At 46.5% G+C, this 22,267-nt stretch overlaps 1 protein-coding gene across 1 annotated transcript in view; it reads right to left on the reverse strand.

The window, feature by feature from the left end:
* Positions 1 to 20,520, reverse strand: part of LOC117822675 (collagen alpha-6(VI) chain) — a 56,277-nt gene extending 35,757 nt beyond the window's left edge. The window contains exons 1-2 of the mRNA XM_034697523.1: positions 20,416 to 20,520; positions 11,959 to 12,091 (exon numbers count right to left, since the gene is read on the reverse strand). The gene's annotated coding sequence lies outside the window, so the exon portion shown is untranslated. The remainder of the gene's footprint in view (positions 1 to 11,958; positions 12,092 to 20,415) is intronic.
* Between the last annotated feature and the right edge of the window lie 1,747 nt (positions 20,521 to 22,267).

Below are 22,267 nucleotides of genomic sequence, written 5' to 3' on the forward strand. Positions count from 1 at the left end.
CTGCAGACCCTGGTCCTCTTCCAGGGTGCATGGCTCCCTGTTGTTACAGCAGAGCTCTCACTGTATGTGTCCTCCTTCTTTAATGCATGGAGGACGTAAAGCCTCCGTCTGCATGTGTGTGTTAATGTGTGTGTTAATGTGTGTGTATCAACATGTGTGTGTATCAACATGTGTGTGTATCAACATGTGTGTGTATCAACATGTGTGTACGCCCCCCCCTCCCCCACAAACAGGGTCAGCCTGTGTTTAATCACGGGGCCCTGAGCGGAGGAAATGGGGCTCAGCGTAATGTGAAGCATGTGAAGGTAATCACGGCGGAGCGCTCCGGTGACAGGCTGATGGAGAGGCGCTCTCTGCATCGTTTACCCGTCCTCCACCCTTCGCACGGACCTCCACCTTCATTTATTTAGTCAGAGCCGGAGCAGCGCCTTCCGGTTCAGCTGTTCGGACCGAGGGTTTGATCTCAGAGAGCGAGGGGCCTCTTTGTTTAGAGCCCGGGTCCAAACTGAAATCAGACCTACAGGAGAGACCGGACACACTTCAGCATCTGAGGGATCTGAGGAGGTCAGCTGAGGGCCGGAGGAGGAGGAGGAGGTGGAGGAGGAGGAGGAGGTGAAGGAGGAGGAGGATGAGGAGGAGGAGGAGGAGGAGGTGGAGGAGGATGATGAGGAGGAGGAGGAGGTGGAGGTGGAGGAGGAGGAGGAGGAGGAGGAGGAGGAGGTGAAGGAGGAGGAGGTGGAGGAGGAGGAGGTGGAGGAGGATGAGGAGGAGGAGGAGGAGGTGGAGGAGTTGGAGGAGGAGGAGGAGGTGAAGGAGGAGGAGGAGGTGGAGGTGGAGGAGGAGGAGGAGGAGGAGGAGGAGGAGGTGAAGGAGGAGGAGGTGGAGGAGGAGGAGGTGGAGGAGGATGAGGAGGAGGAGGAGGAGGTGGAGGAGTTGGAGGAGGAGGAGGAGGAGGAGGAGGAGGTGGAGGAGGAGGTGGAGGAGGATGAGGAGGAGGAGGAGGAGGTGGAGGAGTTGGAGGAGGAGGAGGAGGAGGAGGAGGAGGTGGAGGAGGAGGTGAAGGAGGATGAGGAGGAGGAGGAGTAGGTGGAGGAGTTGGAGGATGAGGAGGAGGAGTAGGTGGAGGAGTTGGAGGAGGATGAGGAGGAGGAGGAGTAGGTGGAGGAGTTGGAGGAGGAGGAGGAGGAGGAGGTGGAGGAGGAGGAGGAGAAGGAGGAGGAGGTGGAGGAGTTGGAGGAGGAGGAGGTGGAGGAGGTGGAGGAGGAGGATGAGGAGGTGGAGGAGGAGGAGGAGGTTGAGGAGGAGGAGGAGGAGGTGGAGGAGGAGGTGGAGGAGGAGGTGGAGGAGGATGAGGAGGAGGAGGAGTAGGTGGAGGAGTTGGAGGATGAGGAGGAGGAGGAGTAGGTGGAGGAGTTGGAGGAGGATGAGGAGGAGGAGGAGTAGGTGGAGGAGTTGGAGGAGGAGGAGGAGGAGGTGGAGGAGGTGGAGGAGGAGGAGGAGAAGGAGGAGGAGGTGGAGGAGTTGGAGGAGGAGGAGGTGGAGGAGGTGGAGGAGGAGGATGAGGAGGTGGAGGAGGAGGAGGAGGTGGAGGAGGAGGAGGAGGAGGTGGAGGAGTTGGAGGAGGAGGAGGTGGAGGAGGTGGAGGAGGAGGATGAGGAGGTGGAGGAGGAGGAGGAGGTGGAGGAGGAGGAGGAGGAGGTGGAGGAGGTGCTACAAGAGCCAAAGCCAAGAACCAGCTCATGCCAGCTGGGCAGAAACCGGGCCTGAGGATCCAGACCAGTCACTAATGATCGTCCCAAAATCTAGACCCCATCTTTTCAATCCATTATGGTGTCTCAGCATGTCAGACGTTCCCTGTTAGAAGCTTCCTGACTGAAGTCTGTGTCTTCAAACCGAACATGCAGGAGTTATAATCCCAGAGAGGAACAGTTAGCACAAAGTGAAGAGCAGCTTCAAACAGGACGCAGATTTCACCTTTCACAATAAAGGTTCCTTTAAAACTGAGGAGGACACTTTAGGTGAAGTCAGAGGACACAACGTCACCAGCTGCTGCAGGAGGGTCCCAACATGAGCACAGGAGGGTCCCAACATGAGCACAGGAGGGTCCCAACATGAGCACAGGAGGGTCTCAACATGAGCACAGGAGGGTCCCAACATGAGCACAGGAGGGTCTGAACATGAGCACAGGAGGGTCTGAACATGAGCACAGGAGGGTCCCAACATGAGCACAGGAGGGTCTGAACATGAGCACAGCAGGGTCCCAACATGAGCACAGGAGGGTCCCAACATGAGCACAGGAGGGTCTGAACATGAGCACAGGAGGGTCTGAACATGAGCACAGGAGGGTCTGAACATGAGCACAGGAGGGTCCCAACATGAGCACAGGAGGGTCTGAACATGAGCACAGGAGGGTCCCAACATGAGCACAGGAGGGTCCCAACATGAGCACAGGAGGGTCTGAACATGAGCACAGGAGGGTCTGAACATGAGCACAGGAGGGTCTGAACATGAGCACAGGAGGGTCTGAACATGAGCAAAGGAGGGTCTGAACATGAGCACAGGAGGGTCTGACCATGAGCACAGGAGGGTCTGACCATGAGCACAGGAGGGTCTGAACATGAGCAAAGGAGGGTCTGAACATGAGCACAGGAGGGTCTGACCATGAGCACAGGAGGGTCTGACCATGAGCACAGGAGGGTCTGAACATGAGGACAGGAGGGTCTGAACATGAGCACAGGAGGGTCTGAACATGAGCACAGGAGGGTCTGAACATGAGCACAGGAGGGTCTGAACATGAGCACAGAAGGGTCCCAACATGAGCACAGGAGGGTCTGAACATGAGCACAGGAGGGTCTGAACATGAGGACAGGAGGGTCTGAACATGAGCACAGGAGGGTCCCAACATGAGCACAGGAGGGTCTGAACATGAGCACAGGAGGGTCTCAACATGAGCACAGGAGGGTCTGAACATGAGCACAGGAGGGTCTGAACATGAGGACAGGAGGGTCTCAACATGAGCACAGGAGGGTCTGAACATGAGCACAAGAGGGTCTCAACATGAGCACAGGAGGGTCTCAACATGAGGACAGGAGGGTCTCAACATGAGGACAGGAGGGTCTGAACATGAGGACAGGAGGGTCTGAACATGAGCACAGCAGGGTCTGAACATGAGGACAGGAGGGTCTGAACATGAGCACAGCAGGGTCTGAACATGAGCACAGCAGGGTCTGAACATGAGCACAGGAGGGTCTGAACATGAGCACAGGAGGGTCTGAACATGAGCACAGGAGGGTCTGAACATGAGCACAGGAGGGTCTGAACATGAGGACAGGAGGGTCCCAACATGAGCACAGGAGGGTCTGAACATGAGCACAGGAGGGTCTGAACATGAGGACAGGAGGGTCTGAACATGAGCACAGGAGGGTCCCAACATGAGCACAGGAGGGTCTGAACATGAGCACAGGAGGGTCCCAACATGAGCACAGGAGGGTCTGAACACAGGAGGGTCCCAACATGAGCACAGGAGGGTCTGAACATGAGCACAGGAGGGTCTGAACATGAGCACAGGAGGGTCTGAACATGAGCACAGGAGGGTCCCAACATGAGCACAGGAGGGTCTGAACACAGGAGGGTCCCAACATGAGCACAGGAGGGTCTGAACATGAGCACAGGAGGGTCTGAACATGAGCACAGGAGGGTCTGAACACAGGAGGGTCCCAACATGAGCACAGGAGGGTCTGAACATGAGCACAGGAGGGTCCCAACATGAGCACAGGAGGGTCTGAACACAGGAGGGTCCCAACATGAGGACAGGAGGGTCTGAACATGAGGACAGGAGGGTCTGAACATGAGCACAGGAGGGTCCCAACATGAGCACAGGAGGGTCTGAACATGAGCACAGGAGGGTCTGAACATGAGCACAGGAGGGTCTGAACATGAGCACAAGAGGGTCTGAACATGAACACAGGAGGGTCTGAACATGAACACAGGAGGGTCTGAACATGAGCACAGGAGGGTCTGAACACAGGGGGTCTGAACATGAGCACAGGAGGGTCTGAACATGAGCACAGGAGGGTCTGAACATGAGGACAGGAGGGTCTGAACATGAGCACAGGAGGAACACCACGTCAGTAAAATCAAGTTTAATAAATACTCAACAAAGCCGACATTTCATCCTAACCACTCTGACGTGTCTGCAGGTCAGCAACCCCTGACTACAGTTATTAACTTTCACTAACATGAGGGACACCAGAGACAAACTGATCACACGTCATGTCAAATCAATCCACAGAGTTCAGACACATTGAGCTTCTGCTTGTTGACACCACAGACCGTAAGGGGAGGGGAAACCGTTAGCTTCAGTTAGCATGCTAAATCATCAGGCTACAGATGTTTCCATCTTGGATCCTGTCCATCGACATGATGAAGGAGCAGGAGAGAGAAACTTTAGGTTAGTGATCTCTACAGAGAGACTTGAACCCTGAGCGGTGGTGATGATAGCAGCAGGGTTCAAAGTTCAGAGAAGAACCTGACGTGACCTGTTGGGATTCTGTTTCCATAACTACCTGCTAACCACATGAAACATGCAGACTGAGACCCGCTGTGAGTCTGACTCTCTGATCCCTGAATGCATGAAGAGTCAAAACATGGACTGAAAGCTGGACTCAATAAAGCTGGATTACAGGATGACAGAGGGCTGCAGGGAGATTAATAAAACATGTCCATGATACATGAAGATATTAGAATTGGCAAACAAGACGACTTTTAATGCAAAAGGTCGACTTCACAGAAATAACTCAACTCTTCCAGGAGTTCCCCGTCATCAGAACAAACCCTGAGCCATGAGAAAGGACACATGTTCACACACATGTGAGGAGAGCTGGAGTCATTCACCCCTCAGAGCGTCACTGACCAACACAGAGCTCAGGTCCTGATGTTCTCCCCTTCATCATGAACCTGATCCTGCTCATGAGAGCTGGAGTCATTCTTTAAATGATGAGAGGTCTGCAGGAAAAGAAAACATCAACTTCACGTCTTCAGTCTGAGTCGCTTCAATTGCGGGGAATTCCAAAACTTCATGAGCCTCCAAAAATCTGTCCCTGTATTGGATCCAGGTTTTCGAATAAGTGGGTAAAGGATTCTTGTGGGCTCAGCAGGCTCTCTGTTTGTGTTTAAGTCCTGTTAGAGAACAGCTCTTCATGTGACTCAGGGTTTTATGGAGCTTCATTAAGTGTCACTGTGGGCGTCACCGATCACAGCTTCTCATGCAACCTGAATCCACCCTGTGAAACCAGGACCAGGGTCAGGTCCAGGAGGTGGTTTAAAGTCTTTAATGTGGCTCTGAGTGATCTGGTTTATTGCCTGCATAGAGGTCTTACCGTGTTTGTGTGCGTGTTTGTGTGCGTGCGTGCGTGCGTGCGTGCGTGCGTGCGTGCGTGCGTGCGTGCGTGCGTGAAACCAGAGCATCAGACTGAACCTCAATGTTTGATGAAAGGAGAATCAGGTGAACTGATCTTTGGACACACCTCTGACACGCCCCTGACATGCCTTTGGACACGCCTTTGGTCATGCCCTTTAGAAACGCCTCTGACGCGCCTTTGAATACACCATTGGACACGCCAATGGACACGCCATTGGACACGCCTCTAGTCTGAACAAACCTCTAGTCTGAACACGCCTCTAGTCTGGACACGCCTCTAGTCTGAACACACCTCTAGTCTGAACAAACCTCTAGTCTGAACACGCCTCTAGTCTGAACACACCTCTAGTCTGGACACGCCTCTGACACGCCTCTGACACGCCTTTGGTTATGCCTCTGGACACCTCTGTGACACGCCTCTGACGCACCTTTGAATACGCCATTGGACACGCCTCTAGTCTGGACACACCTCTGACACGCCTTTGGACACGCCTTTGGACACGCCTTTGGACACGCCTTTGGTCATGCCTCTGGACACCCCTGTGACACGGCTCTGACATGCCCTTTGGAAACGCCATTGGACACGCCTCTTTGTAGTTTAGTTTTGAGACTAAAACATGTTGAACGTTGGACTCTGCAAAGATGAGATTTTCTCTCCACTTGGAAAGTGACTCTGGAGAACTGTCCTCCTTGTAGTGACTCTCATTAAACTCCAAAATGAAGAAGTTATTAAAACTATAAAAGGAAGCAGAGATCTCTGACATGTTGATGTGGACTGATATAATGTAGGCTTTTATGAATGTTTGAGATTGGGTCTGGACGTCCAGTCCTGGTGTTGATTTCAGCGTGGAGAACTTGACGAGCGCTCCCAGAGGAGCTGAATCTCTGCTTGTTGGCTGTGAACGTGTTCAGGAAGCAGCGAGGAGGATAAAGGACTCAGATAAACCCTGCTGAGTGTTTGTGGAGGATCTTACTAAACAAGAATCAGAAATAATCCCACCCCACAGAGTCTGAGTTTCTGTGAAACCTCCAGGAGAACAAAGTAAACACCATATGTTGAAATAACAGTTCATCTCTCTTTGTTGACTAGAAGAGGAACAGTGTCTAAAAAGAGAACACAAACTGACTGAGGTGGGACGCCAGATTTAACCCTGGTTTCCTCACACCGTCTCCACCCTCCACCCTCCACCCTCCACCCTCCACCCTCACCCCGTCAGGGTTCAAGACATCAATCTTCAACAGCTGTAAACAATCAGGACTCTGCAGAGACAGGTCGTCACAACACCACGGAGGAAGAGGAGAAACCAGGACTGAGGAGTTCAGGGTCTCAGACTGCTGCAGGGACCACCTTCACACCTGGAACCAGTTTGACTCATTAAACCCTGGTCTGAAACCCCGGCTTTACTCCGAGCGTACCCGAGTGTCCTCAAACATCCCAACATCTCACCGTTAAAACCTCCTCAACACGTTAAAGACACAAACACATAAAAGAGCTCGTAACCCTCACAGCTGCTCCCCGGCTCTATCATCTCCTCACAGACCCACCACGAGGCAGACCGGACCCCGAGGCTCACAGCACCACTTTAAGACCTGACCCGGGATGAGGACAGGATTACTGTGACCTCGACAGTCAGGTCTACATCTTGTGAACACGTGTGAACAGACAGAGTCCCCCCAAGCTCTGCTGATTGCCTTCATGTGTCTGTGCAGGTTTAATGTGAGGGGGCCGTCAGAGTTCCTCAAGGTGACTCTGAATCAGGCGTTACACAACCTTCCTCCAAAGCCTCCATGTGTTCTCAGTTATCACTTTACTCCTCACCTGAAGATGCAAAATATACAAAAACAACAAATACAGAGAACTTTAGTCACAGCAAGCTAACAAAGCTAACAAAGCTAGCATGTGGTCTCAGTGTCTGTGTAGAGTATGAGAACCACAAAACAGGGGACTATGGAGTCTGTATGGAGAGCAACAGCAGGAGGAACAGTCTGTATGGAGAGCAGCAGCAGGAGGAACAGTCTGTATGGAGAGCAGCAGCAGGAGGAACAGTCTGTATGGAGAGCAACAGCAGGAGGAACAGTCTGTATGGAGAGCAGCAGCAGGAGGAACAGTCTGTATGGAGAGCAGCAGCAGGAGGAACAGTCTGTATGGAGAGCAGCAGCAGGAGGAGCACACTCCCTGCTCCCATGGTTGTTAATGTGAGGAGGATTTCTTCCTCTCTATAAACAGATCTCTGCATGAAGAGCAGCTAACAATCTGTTCTACATCAAACATTTACACTGAGACACTAATCTGCTTGATGCTGAGTCACTAAAGACAATCAGCGCTTAGATTTCCTGACTTCCCTGAATGCAGCATCAGAAATGATGGATCCCACCTCCATTCAACAAACAAACATTGTAGACGTAGTTTTCTTCTCCTCTTGAGAACAGACCTGACAAAGCTGGACTCTGACATCATGATGTTAATAATCTGCATCAAGGTGATCTTTGAGAGAAGAAGTTAGCGTCATGAGGTGGTCTTCAGAGTTCAGTCAGGAACAGGAACTCTCTCCTTCTCCGGGTCTCTAATGATCCCTCTGAGTGAATCTACACTGTGCTGGGAAACACTAACATGTGTCCGTTCAGCCTTCATGTTTGGAGAAAGAGAAATACACAGCCTTCAAACCCCCCAAACCTCAGCTGTGTGCTGTAACCACCCTGTCAAACACACCAGGACACCCAGCCTCCCCCGGGGGCCCTGGATGTGGCCCTGGATGGGGCCCCTGATGCTTTACAATAGAAACACGGGCGCTGTGGGTATTTATCCCTCCTGTGTGATTTACTGAGGGGGATTGCTCTGTTTGAAAGGCAGATGTTGGAGCTCTGGATAATCTAAATGGAGGAATTTCACATATAGAGAGCGTGTTTGGAGCAGTGCTGTGAGAACACAGCCAGGACTCAGAGTCTGACAGGGATCTGGACTCACGGTCTGAGAGGAATCTGGACTCACGGTCTGAGAGGAATCTGGACTCAGAGGCAGCCAGGTGTGTTTCTCTGCGGAGGTGAAGAGAAGCTCTGACATGAGGAGGAAAACAGATTGAAAGAAGAGTTAAAGGAGGACTCTGTGTTCTTTGTGTTTTGGGTCATGACTGACTGAAGGATGCGTCACGTTTAGAAACAGCTCTGGTGATGGATCAGGATCAGAGTTTGACACATTTCTCTGACCTCACTGGCAGATCATTACAAAAAACCCAGGTCTCAGATATCTTAGAATTAGACGTTTCTCTGGACTGTGCAAGATGCTTGATTCTGATTGGTCTAAACCCCTTGACTACAGTTATTAACTTTCACTATCATGAGACACACCAGAGACAAACTGATCACACATCATGTCAAATCAATCCACAGAGTTCAGACCCATTCAGCTTCTGCTTGTTGACACCACAGACCGTAAGGTGAGGGGAAACCGTTAGCTTCCGTTAGCATCATATTAATAAATAATGTGGCTAAAATGCTAGTTTTGGTTAGCATGCTAAATCATCAGGCTACGGACGTCTCCATCTTGGATCCTGTCCATCGATATGATGAAGGAGCAGGTGAGAGAAACTTTAGGTCAGAGATCTCTACAGAGAAACCTAAACCTGGTCTTCCCCTGCCCGGATTCTATTTCCCATAATTCCCTGCTAACCGTACGTTCTCCCTGACTGAGTGATGTTCCTCTGCTGTGTTTCATTCACTGTCCTGGTGATTATGTAACTTCACCCTCAGTCCACAGCCCGTCCATGAACTCCTCTTTTTCTTCTTTTCTCTGGAACAAACTGGTTTTGATTTCCAGCCTCTCTCCCACATTAGCTCCCGTTAGCTTGCTTGCTCCTTATGGTCTTGGTCAGCGGTGGATGATGAGTCAGCGCGCAGACACATGAGTTAGTTAGTCTGAACCACATTTACTCATGATTACATTACAGGCAGACGAACACTTGACCCTGTTGGAAACAGGAATAATGAGTTTAGAGAACAGAGCAGCTGTTCACAACCGTTCACTGAGGACCGCCAACATGGCTGCCAGACCACATGAGATCCATCAGACCTCGGTCCAAGTCCAGAGCCTGCCAGCTCTTAACTGTTACAAATGAAGAGGCTGACCACTTCTAGCTGATTTAACTGGTCTTCAGACGGTTTCAGAACAGAAACACTGAAAGAGATAAAGAGAGAGATGGAGAGAGAGATGGAGAGAGAGATGGAGAGAGAGATGGAGAGAGAGATGGAGAGACGTCTCAGAGAGGAGGAGTGACATGAAGCCGCCGGCCTCTTCTTCCTCAGAGGAGCAACAACAAGCCAAGTCCGTGCTGAGAGGGAATCCTTGTGGTCTGCCAGAGTTAACAGAGGAAAGCTTCAGGGTTTGGGTCAGATCTGATAATGAGCGTCGCCACAGAAACATGCAGAGTGAGTTATGATGTGCTGTACGAGCAGCGAGGGCCAAACTGAGTCAGAACCTCTCTCACTCACACACACACACACACACACACACACACACACACACACACACACACACACACACACACACACACACACACACACACACAGACACTGAAGAATGAGGAGTACCGGCTGCCAGAAAAACATCTGTACATGTGGTTTGTTTATGGAAACGTCTGGCTGATCTGGAGTTCCTCACTTCTCTGGAAATCCTCAGTTTGGTTCTGATTCAAAGAAGACGAGAGCCAAACACTGAGCGAGCTGCAGGATGAGGGACAGCTGAAGTGTTGAAGGGACAGATCTGAGGGTTTACACTTCAGAGTTTAATCATCATCAGTGACAGTCAGAAGTATCTGCTGCTAATCCCTCCATTGATACATGGCTGTGTTGAGTCCTTGTTTCTGATTGGTCCTCAGCTCTATCAGCTCTACATCCCTCTTCATGTCAGTCTGTTGTTTCTTGATAGCAAACCTTCCACCTCTACGCTGATGACACACAGCTGTCGGCTTCAAACTTCCTCCAGCTAAACAAGACTTAAACTGTTATTCTGGATCCTGAATCTGTAAAGAGTCTGACCTGCTGATCCTGATCCTGAATCTGTAAAGAGTCTGACCTGCTGATCCTGATCCTGAATCTGTAAAGAGTCTGACCTGCTGATCCTGATCCTGAATCTGTAAAGAGTCTGACCTGCTGATCCTGATCCTGAATCTGTAAAGAGTCTGACCTGCTGATCCTGATCCTGAATCTGTAAAGGTTTCCTGTTTTGAACATGATAAGAGTGGAATCTGTCAGACTGTCTCTGTGTTTGATTTGTTTAGTCTGGACCGGGTTCGTCTGAACTCTGTGAACCTGGTTCTGGGACTCGTCCACATTAAGGACTGTTATTTTCTGTGATAGCATCCTGACTCTGTTTAACTCTGTTTGTTTGTGACCTGCAGCTTCTCTTCATGTTTACCTCTCTGCTCCCATGACACTTTCATACTGACAGGAACGACGAGCAGACGTCAGAGGGGGAGAGTGTTTCCAAAGCTGGGTCTAAATGACCCAGAAATGCCCCAAAATAACTTTTAAAAAAAGGTCTGTCAGTATTTTATAAACCTGTCAGAGTGGGCGGAGCTTAAAGCTACCACACGCCAAAGCTAAAGATTGTTGTTCTCGTTGCAGGACCCAGGAGCTGCCGGCCGACAGAAGAACCGGAGGGTTGGTTTGTGTATTTGTGTGACTTCTTTAATTTAAATGTTAAATTATTTTCAAACACACAACAACGTAAACAAACAAGGCAAGTCTGCAGGTCTTCAGGTCTAGCGGTCTGCAGGTCTGCAGGTCTGCAGGTCTGCAGGTCTGGCGGTCTGCAGGTCTTCAGGTCTAGCGGTCTGCAGGTCTGCAGGTCTGCAGGTCTGGCGGTCTGCAGGTCTGGCAGTCTGCAGGTCTGCAGGTCTGGCAGTCTGCAGGTCTGGAGGTCTGGAGGATATTATATTTCCCTGCTGTTCCTGGTCACTGAATGTGTCTTCCTCTGTGACATAAAGCTCTCTCTCTCTGCAGGGATCCTTCTGTCAGACTCTTGAAATAAGAAACTGAATCTGTTAGTGACAGACACCAGATCTGTTAGGGGGGCGTTAGAGCTGCTTAAAGAGAACTCTGAAACCAGGCTGAGACAGAATCTGCAGGAAATTCCTCATTATGAAATCCCACAGCCAATCAGGAGAGCAGAAACATCCTGAGCCTGACCCTAAAACCATGTTTGGTCACATCTCAGATGAAGCAGACACAACAAAACCTCAATGCAAACCTGTCCACTAATCCAGGATCACTTTGAGCCAACCACCAAAACCAGCCTCACAAATTAACTCCACTGTAAGCTCACCACAGGGACACGAGGAGCAGGAGGTTAACCCCCTCATGAAAGACTTACAGAGCAGTGTTTGCACTTTCACTAAACACAGGAGGTCTAACAGCTGACTTCATGTGGTTTCACTGTTTCAGGAGAGGAAAGCCAAAAACCTTCAGAGGAGGAAGAACAGAGAGAGAGAGGAGCGAAGGCCTCCCAGCTGAGACTCTCACTGACAGAGGTGATAATGTGTTACCTGGCTCAGAGTCAGCGTCCGGATCAGAGTCAGCGTCCGGCTCTGGGTCAGCGTCCGGCTCAGAGTCAGTGTCCGGTTCTGGGTCAGCGTCGCGCTCAAAGACACTTCAGCAGGAGGACAGAGGCGGCTGATCCTGAAACACACACACACATTTCATCAACAAACTTTCCTGATTGGTCCAAAACTCAAGACAAGGGGGATCAGTTCTCAACAAGAAGAGGGACAGCAAAGAGAAAACCTGAACTTTTCCATCACTCTGAGGTTCTTCTTGTCCTGGTCCTTGATTCACAGATCTAAAATAACTTCCTGATCAGAGACAGGTCCACCCTGAGACCAGATAAACAGGAAGTCAAACATCAGTGATCACCCAGGCTCTGACCTTCTTCATGGAATGTTCCATTTGTTCTCAGAACTCTGACATCATCAAAGACAGAATTCTGACATCATCAAAGACAGAACTCTGACATCATCAAAGACAGAACTCTGACATCATCAAAGACAGAACTCTGACATCATCAAAGACAGAACTCTGACATCATCAAAGACAGAACTCTGACATCATCAAAGACAGAATTCTGACATCATCACAGACAGAACTCTGACATCATCAAAGACAGTACTCTGACATCATCAAAGACAGAATTCTGACATCATCAAAGACAGAATTCTGACATCATCAAAGACAGAATTCTGGAATTCGTTGCTCTCTATACAGACTGTTTCTCCTGCTGACACCTGATTGGTTCATTCCACTCAGACTACAGACAGAGACCAGAACCCTTCTCAGACTGAGATCCAGACTCCACCTGCAGACATTAATTATGGAGAGACTATAAACAGAGATAAATAGAGACCATAAAAGACGCCTTGTTAGCTGATCCTCTGAGACGCCGGTCTTTAGTTTGACAGAGTGTCCCACATTTTACTGTCAGAGAGAGAGAGTGGAGTCTGAACCAGCAGCCAGTCTTTAAAGTCTTTCCAGAGGACGGAGGAAATCACTGACAGATAAAAACCTTCAGCTGGGGGAGGTGGAGGGAAAACCAGGTCCCAACACAGAGTCTCAGGACTCAGAGGGGAGTGACCTCCATCCTGGTCCTGATTTGATCGTCTGATTGGCTCTCTCTCCCCGCTAATGACTGAACATTTAGAAACGTAAACTCTGACCAAAAAAGGCTTCACTCTGGCCTCTTGGAAACCACACACACACACACACACACAGACACACACACACACACACACACACACGCACACACGCGCACACACGCACACACACACACACACACACACACACTTGAGGTGCAGCAGATCCATGACACTCAGAGGATAAACTCAGTGTAAACACAAAGTGAGAAAAGATTTAAAAACCTCACCGCAGTTAATCCATGTTCATGATACCTCACAGAGGAGCAGCTCCAGTGTGTGTGTGTGTGTGTGTGTGTGTGTGTGTGTGTGTGTGTGTGTGTGTGTGTGTGTGTGTGTGTGTTGTGCTGATGCATGTTAGGTATGCACTGCCTGAAGCTGAAAGTTCCTAAGTGTTAAACTGTGATCTGCAGAGCTGATTGAAGCTGACGGCTGAGGGACTGATGGTGCTGAGATAAGATGAAGAAGATGAATCGATGTAATGTTCTTTTTCTGGGAGCCACTAAATGTTAACACGTTGTCTTCACGTCACTTTTACACCAAGTATCTAAAATGAACCTGTGAAGACGCCCAGCACTTTAAAATGAAGTCAATACTGTAAAATAATAAAACACATAAGAGTGGAAAGTTAAAAATAAGGTAGAGTTAAAAAGATCAGATGAATATAAGAAAGAAAAAAGATAAATAAATGTTAAAACAATGATTATAATAATAATAATGCAGTCCAGGACTAAAAATGAATTCTTCCAAATGAAGAGCGATATTAAAAAGTCTATTTTTAAAAACCCTCAGAGAGCTGATCCGTTCTGATGAAGAGAGAAGAGAGTTTCACAGCTCAGAGGCATAAAAGCTGAAAACCTCTGAGAGCAGGTTTCTGTGAGGAACTGTGACCCTCTTCTGTTTTCTGCTTCCATGTTTACTTTCCTTCACTCATCAAGCTGTTTGTTAACAGACGTCCAAAAACCTGTAAACACCACAGCTCAGAAACACTCTTCAGTCCTAACTATCACCCAGCTTTATTACTTCTTACCAAGGCTGAGCTTCTCCAGGCTGAGCTTCTCCAGGCTGAGCTTCTCCAGGCTGAGCTTCTCCAGGCTGAGCTTCTCCAGGGTGAGCTTCTCCAGGCTGAGCTTCTCCAGGCTGAGCTTCTCCAGGGTGAGCTTCTCCAGGGTGAGCTTCTCCAGGCTGAGCTTCTCCAGGCTGACCTTCTCCAGGCTGAGCTTTTCCAGGGTGAGCTTCTCCAGGGTGAGCTTCTCCAGGCTGAGCTTCTCCAGGCTGAGCTTCTCCAGGGTGAGCTTCTCCAGGGTGAGCTTCTCCAGGCTGAGCTTCTCCAGGCTGAGCTTCTCCAGGGTGAGCTTCTCCAGGGTGAGTTTCTCCAGGCTGAGCTTCTCCAGGCTGAGCTTCTCCAGGCTGAGCTTCTCCAGGCTGAGCTTCTCCAGGGTGAGCTTCTCCAGGGTGAGCTTCTCCAGGAGCAACACTATCAGTGTGGTTGTATATTTCCTGAGAGATATACCAACAGATGTTTAGGGTCTCTGTTTCTGTTGAGTCCATGTTTGGTGAGCTGTGGGAGTGAACACCAGCCTTGTGTTCGTGCAGCTCAGATTTATAAATCAGAAGCAGGCCAACGTGCAGCCATAAATCTGATACAGAAGAACGCTTCTACATATTTCTGTTTGTGCACGCCTCACTCTGAGAGAGACGCTGCCAAGATCTCAACACATCTGACCCCTGAGAGTCAGAGACACAGAGCGGACAGCAGATGCAGTATAGAGATGTAAGAGAGACCGGCTGGATGAGCTCATGCTGAACAGGAAGGATCCGACAGACTCTGAGCAGACGAGTGAAGAACTCATAAACACTGTGAATCAAGCGGACACAAACACCTCTCACTGCTGTGAGTGACTCCCAAAGATCCTTAACAATGAGACTGTGAATGCATGTTAAAGGTAAGAAGACATAATATAAGATAAAACTACAAGTCCCATTCAGAGTCACAGGGGAGCCTTTCTCTGCTGTGATTGGTCGAGAGGCGGGTACACAGCCTATCACAGGGCCAACATGTCTGAGACAAACAACCATCCACGACCGACCGCTGCTTTACCTTGGAATCAGTTAGTCTCTTTGATTTGTTCTCTGCAGGACGATGGAGGAAACACGTTTGCTTTTGATCACGGTAACCCCGCCCCCCTCGCCCCTGACGTAAGCGGTTCACGGTTCTAGACCAGCAAAGAGTTGGAGCCGCTCTGGATTCTCTGCCGGTTCACTCGCAGTTGAAACATGAAAAAACGGTTCTCAATTGAGCGCCGAATAGAACCGGTCCTGAAACTGCTTCGGCCGAAAAGGGGAGAACATGCAAACTGGAACCAGGAACCAGGAACCAGGAACCAGGAACCTCTCTGCTGGGAGGAAACAGACTTCTCGTCTTGGTTGCATTACCTCTCAGATTTCAGAGTCTGAGAGTTTAAAGTTAAACGTGACGCAGATGAAGTCATGTGAGGAACGTTCAGGTCCCTGTAGGAGGAGTGAGGACAAACAGAAGAACACTACAGGAGGAGTGAGGACTAACAGAAGAACACTACAGGAGGAGTGAGGACTAACAGAAGAACACTACAGGGGGAGTGAGGACTAACAGAAGAACACTACAGGAGGAGTGAGGACTAACAGAAGAACACTACAGGAGGAGTGAGGACTAACAGAAGAACACTACAGGAGTAGTGAGGACTAACAGAAGAACACTACAGGAGGAGTGAGGACTAACAGAAGAACACTACAGGAGGAGTTAGGACTAACAGAAGAACACTACAGGAGGAGTGAGGACTAACAGAAGAACACTACAGGAGGAGTGAGGACTAACAGAAGAACACTACAGGAGGAGTTAGGACTAACAGAAGAACACTACAGGAGGAGTGAGGACTAAGAAGAACACTACAGGAGGAGTGAGGACTAACAGAAGAACACTACAGGAGGAGTGAGGACTAAGAAGAACACTACAGGAGGAGTGAGGACTAAGAAGAACACTACAGGAGGAGTTAGGACTAACAGAAGAACACTACAGGAGGAGTGAGGACTAACAGAAGAACACTACAGGAGGAGTGAGGACTAACAGAAGAACACTACAGGAGGAGTGAGGACTAACAGAAGAACACTACAGGAGGAGTGAGGACTAACAGAAGAACACTACAGGAGGAGTTAGGACTAACAGAAGAACACTACAGGAGGAGTGAGGACTAAGAAGAACACTACAGGAGGAGTGAGGACTAACAGAAGAACACTACAGGAGGAGTGAGGACTAAGAAGAACACTACAGGAGGAGTGAGGACTAAGAAGAACACTACAGGAGGAGTTAGGACTAACAGAAGAACACTACAGGAGGAGTGAGGACTAACAGAAGAACACTACAGGAGGAGTGAGGACTAACAGAAGAACACTACAGGAGGAGTGAGGACTAACAGAAGAACACTACAGGGGGAGTGAGGACTAACAGGTGGAGGAATGGAGCGTGGAGTGATGTGATGTCTGTGAGCTTGTACCTTGAGTCTGAGATTTAAAGTTAAAGTGATGCAGATGAAGTCATGTGAGGAACGTTCAGGTCCCTGTAGGAGTGTTATGTAACGCGCTCTGCTTTCTGTTTGAGGCTCAGTGAAAACTAGAATCAGAAACAGATGAGCTGCACATGAAGGGGGTTCTGGGTGGGGGATGGGTCGGTCCGGCGTTAGGGGGGCGGGGGTTTACAGTGAATTCAGTCTCTGAAGTCTGCTGCAGATTCTTCACTTACATTAAACAGAGCTGCCTGATGTATGGGAGGCCGTTCAGGACAAAAGTTAGAGGTTGATACTTATCAACATTTAAATTTAACATTTAACATTTAGATTCAGATTTAGATTAACATTTAACATTTAGATTCAGATTTAGATTAACATTTAACATTTAGATTAACATTTAACATTTAACATTTAACATTTAACATTTAGATTCAGATTTAGATTAACATTTAACATTTAGATTCAGATTAAGATTTAGATTTAACATTTAATATTTAAATCCAGACTTAGATTTAACATTTAACATTTAGATTCAGATTCAGATTTAGATTTAACATTTAGATTTAACATTTAACATTTAGATTTAACATTTAACATTTAGATTTAGGTCTAGATTTAAATTTAACATTAAGATTTAGATTTAACATTTAGATTTAGATTTAACATTAAGATCTAGATTTAACATTTAGAGTAAACATTTACATTTATATTTAACATTTAGATTAAACATTTAACATTTAGATTTATCATTTAACATTAAGATTTAGATTTAGATTTAACATTTAACATTTAGATTCAGATTCAGATTTAGATTTAACATTTAACATTTACATTTATATTTAGCATTTAGATTAAACATTTAACATTTAGATTTAACATTTAACATTTAACATTTAGATTTAGATTTAACATTTAGATTAAACATTTTACATTTACGTTTATATTTTACATTTAATTAAACATTAACATTTAGATTTAACATTTAACATTTAGATTTAGATCTAGATTTAGATTTAACATTTAACATTTAGATTCAGATTCAGATTTAGATTTAACATTTAACATTTACATTTATATTTAGCATTTAGATTAAACATTTAACATTTAGATTTAACATTTAACATTTAGATTTAGATTTAGATTTAGATTTAACATTTAGATTAAACATTTAACATTTACATTTAGATTTAACATTTAGATTTAACATTTAACATTTAGATTTAGATCTAGATTTAGATTTAACATTTAACATTTAGATTCAGATTCAGATTTAGATTTAACATTTAACATTTACATTTATATTTAGCATTTAGATTAAACATTTAACATTTAGATTTAACATTTAACATTTAACATTTAGATTTAGATTTAGATTTAGATTTAACATTTAGATTAAACATTTAACATTTACATTTAGATTTAACATTTAGATTTAACATTTAGCATTTAGATTTAGGTCTAGATTTAAATTTAACATTAAGATTTAGATTTAACATTAAGATTTAGATTTAACATTAAGATCTAGATTTAACATTTAGATTAAACATTTACATTTATATTTATCATTTAGATTAAACATTTAACATTTAGATTTATCATTTAACATTTAGGTTTTGATTTTGATCTAGATTTAGATTTAACATTGAACATTTAGATTCAGATTCAGATTTAGATTTAACATTTAACATTTACATTTATATTTAGCATTTAGATTAAACATTTAACATTTAGATTTAACATTTAACATTTAACATTTAGATTTAGATTTAGATTTAGATTTAACATTTAGATTAAACATTTAACATTTATATTTAGCATTTATATTTAACATTTATATTTAACATTTATATTTAACATTTATATTTAACATTTATATTTAACATTTAACATTTAACATTTATATTTATATTTAACATTTAACATTTAACATTAATTTTAAGTTAATTTATCTTTTAAAGAAGATCACAGATATTCCTCTAAATAAAAAGTGACTTTTTAAAATTGCCTCTACATGTTTCAGATGTTATGGAGCTCCATGGTGAGACCTGAAGAAGTTATTTTCAGTGTGCTCAACTTTACAAACGGCGCCCCATAGAGACAAAGTAAAAACTGACTTCTTACTTTAAAAAAAGCTTTCTAACAAACTTTGAAAAACCCTTCTGCATGTTTGCAATGTTTGAAATGTTTGAAATGTTTGAAATGTTTGAAATGTTTGAAATGTTTGAAATGTTTGAAATGTTTGAATCCATCTCTGAAAGCTTGATTGTGTTTCGTTCTCTGTTGACAGTTTTGTCCTTCATGACCCTCCGTACCGTCCGGCTCTGTCTCCACTCAGAGACGCTCCTCTGCTGCATTAATCATGAAACACAAAGACTCTGAGGAGAGAAATATAAAGCTCTCACAGCTCAGCACCAAAGAGTTCTACAGAGATCGAGTCAAACGCTGGAGGGTGTGTGTGTGTGTGTGTGTGTGTGTGTGTGTGTGTGTGTGTGTGTGTGTGTGTGTGTGTGTGTGTGTGTGTGTGTGTGAGGAGAGCTGCTGACACTTAATACTGATTTAAAACAGAGACTCTGCAGAGCTAGAAAAACATCCTTCATGGACTTAAAGGAGCATCAGTGAAGCGTGCAGCAGGAGTCTGCAGCAGGAACAAGTTCAGCATCAGTCTCTAAATAAAGATTAAAGTCATTTCAATAACTGATTCATATTCCAGTCATTATGAGGAGGAGGTCAAAGAACTGAGGCTTTCTGCTTTCACTGTTTGACACATGACGGTTAAATGTTTCTAAAAGGACAAAGTAAAGGTATATCTTTAGAGGTTTGGACTCTGGGTCAAACTAAATGAAGAATTTAAAGATATAAGTGTTGATTCTGGTGAAGCAGACGACGCATTTGAATCTGCTTTTTGAACATTTTTTACATCAGCAGGTAAACAAAGAGAGGAAACTATCTGTGGCTGCAGCCTTAAATGAACACATGAAAAAACAGCAGAATAGCCCTTTAGCTGCACTGGTCAATCACTGACTGTGAGCTGCAGCTGATTTCACAGACTGACAGAATGGTTCAGTCATCATGAATTAAAGCAGAGCGCTCATCAGTGACAGATTTATGTCTCAATCATGTTTCCACAGAGCGATAAATCAGCTGAGAGTCAAAGTGCCAAACTTCAGATCCTCAGTCAGAGAGTTAAACACTCACAGAGAGCTCAAATATCTCAGGAGACAAGCAGAGAAGATGAGCAGAGAAGATTTCCAAAGTGAGGAAAGTTTGCAGAAAAGAATGAGCTGCAGATTTGACTCTCATAACTCATCTTCACTTCTTCAACATGATGCACAAACAGCAGAACTAACCAGGCGGAGCGATTCTTTCTAATGAAGCAACATCAAACCCTGACCATGATGAAGAACACATGATGTGCATCCATTCACACACATTTTAAAGTCTTCAAAGGGACAGTTGTTATCCTCAGAGTGATCATGTTACACCAGAAACACTCCCAGAATGAATGAAATGACATTTAGAGGTGATGTAAGAAAGTGAATGACTGACTCTGATTGTAAAAATGATCTTAATGACCACACTGAACTCAAAGGTTACATTTAAGTCCTGCATTAAAGCTCCTCCTGAAGCTCTGAACTAAACCCTTTAGGATGCACATCAGCCTTTAAAACAAAACCTCTGCAGGTCTTCAGGATTTCAAAGACCCTGACCCTGCACAGTCTTCATGCACGCTGCTGAAATCCTGTTTCCATTCATGCAGGAGTAAAGAGATACTTACAGATCTGCTGCTCTGCGTCCGCGCCCTCTGCACGCTCAACACACGAGTCCAGCCATGTAGGGAGGCGCAGGCTTGACTCTGCAGGAGGAGCACCTCCCAGACATCCACTCCGCCCACCCCCAAAGATCTGCATGAAGAGGTGGAGGAAAGAAATCCATTAGTGTCACAGAGCTGCAGCTCACAGGGACTCAGAGTGGAGTCTCATTTAAAAAACACACTTCCTGTCCTGGCGATGGATCCATGAAACTTAACATTTAACGATTTATGATCAGAACTCATCATAACTCAAAACATACGTCCAAGTCACTTCAGACATCTCCAGGGGGTCAGAATCCCTCTCCAGCTGACTCTGAACACTGGATGGTATTTTCCCTGATAATTCAGAGAGTTCTTGGGAATGAGTCCTGGGTGTGGGGTCAGCAGCCTTCCATAGTTTTACAATGATGAGCTGCAGAGAAACCAAGACCAGCTGCACTATGAGGAGAGAGAGAGAGAGCCAGGGGGGGCCAGGGAAACTCTCTCACTTCCAGACTCTGCTGGAGGTGTACAGAGTCTGGGTCTACATGAGGGACAGGTCTGAGGAGTGTTGGTGTTCTGGGTCTACATGAGGGACAGGTCTGAGGAGTGTTGGTGTTCTGGGTCTACATGAGGGACAGGTCTGAGGAGTGTTGGTGTTCTGGGTCTACATGAGGGACAGGTCTGAGGAGTGTTGGTGTTCTGGGTCTATATGAGGGACAGGTCTGAGGAGTGTTAGTGTTCTGGGTCTACATGAGGGACAGGTCTGAGGAGTGTTGGTGTTCTGGGTCTACATGAGGGACAGGTCGGAGGAGTGTTGGTGTTCTGGGTCTACATGAGGGACAGGTCTGAGGAGTGTTGGTGTTCTGGGTCTACATGAGGGACAGGTCTGAGGAGTGTTGGTGTTCTGGGTCTACATGAGGGACAGGTCTGAGGAGTGTTGGTGTTCTGGGTCTACATGAGGGACAGGTCTGAGGAGTGTTGGTGTTTCATCCTGCAGCAGAGAAACAGGCCGTCTATAACCCTGGATGGATCAAAGAGAGTCCACTAACAGGTCTTGTTTTGGTCCCTGACAGGCTCAGGTTGTTATCCTGAGAGTCTGATGAAAAGATCTCTGCAGAGAGAGAGAGAGAGAGAGAGAGAGAGAGAGAGAGAGAGAGAGAGAGAGAGAGAGAGAGGGAGAGAGAGAGAGAGATTCTCTGCATGGAGAGGAGTCAGGTGACGGGGGGAGGGAGGGAGGGAGGGAGGGAGGGAGGTGAGTCAGGGCTTCAGATATTTGGAGGGAAGGAGTTCCACTGAATTGGGGTGATGACTTCAAGGACGTGTTCTGTGAACGTGGAACAGGGAGGAGACCACAGAGATCACAGGAGGGATCATATTTACATCTGGTCTGAGGAGCTGGAAACAAGGCTGGGCAGAGGGAGGGAGGGAGGGAGGGATGGATGGGAGGGAGGGAGGGAGGGATGGATGGATGGATGGATGGATGGATGGATGGATGGACTGATGAATGGATGGATGGATGGATGGATGGATGGATGGATGGATGGATGGATGGATGGATGGATGGATGGATGGACTGATGAATGGATGGACTGATGAATGGATGGACTGATGAATGGATGGATGGATGGATGGATGGATGGATGGATGGATGGATGGATGGATGGATGGATGGATGGATGGATTGATGGATGGATGGACTGATGAATGGATGAATGGATGGATGGATGGATGGATGGATGGATGGATGGATGGATGGATGGATGGATGGATGGATGGATGGATGGATGGATGGATGGATTGATGGATGGATGGATGGATGGATGGGTGGATGGAT

The sequence above is a fragment of the Notolabrus celidotus genome, chromosome 12, assembly GCF_009762535.1.
Source record: "Notolabrus celidotus isolate fNotCel1 chromosome 12, fNotCel1.pri, whole genome shotgun sequence".
In the NCBI taxonomy this organism is placed as follows: Eukaryota; Metazoa; Chordata; class Actinopteri; order Labriformes; family Labridae; genus Notolabrus; species Notolabrus celidotus.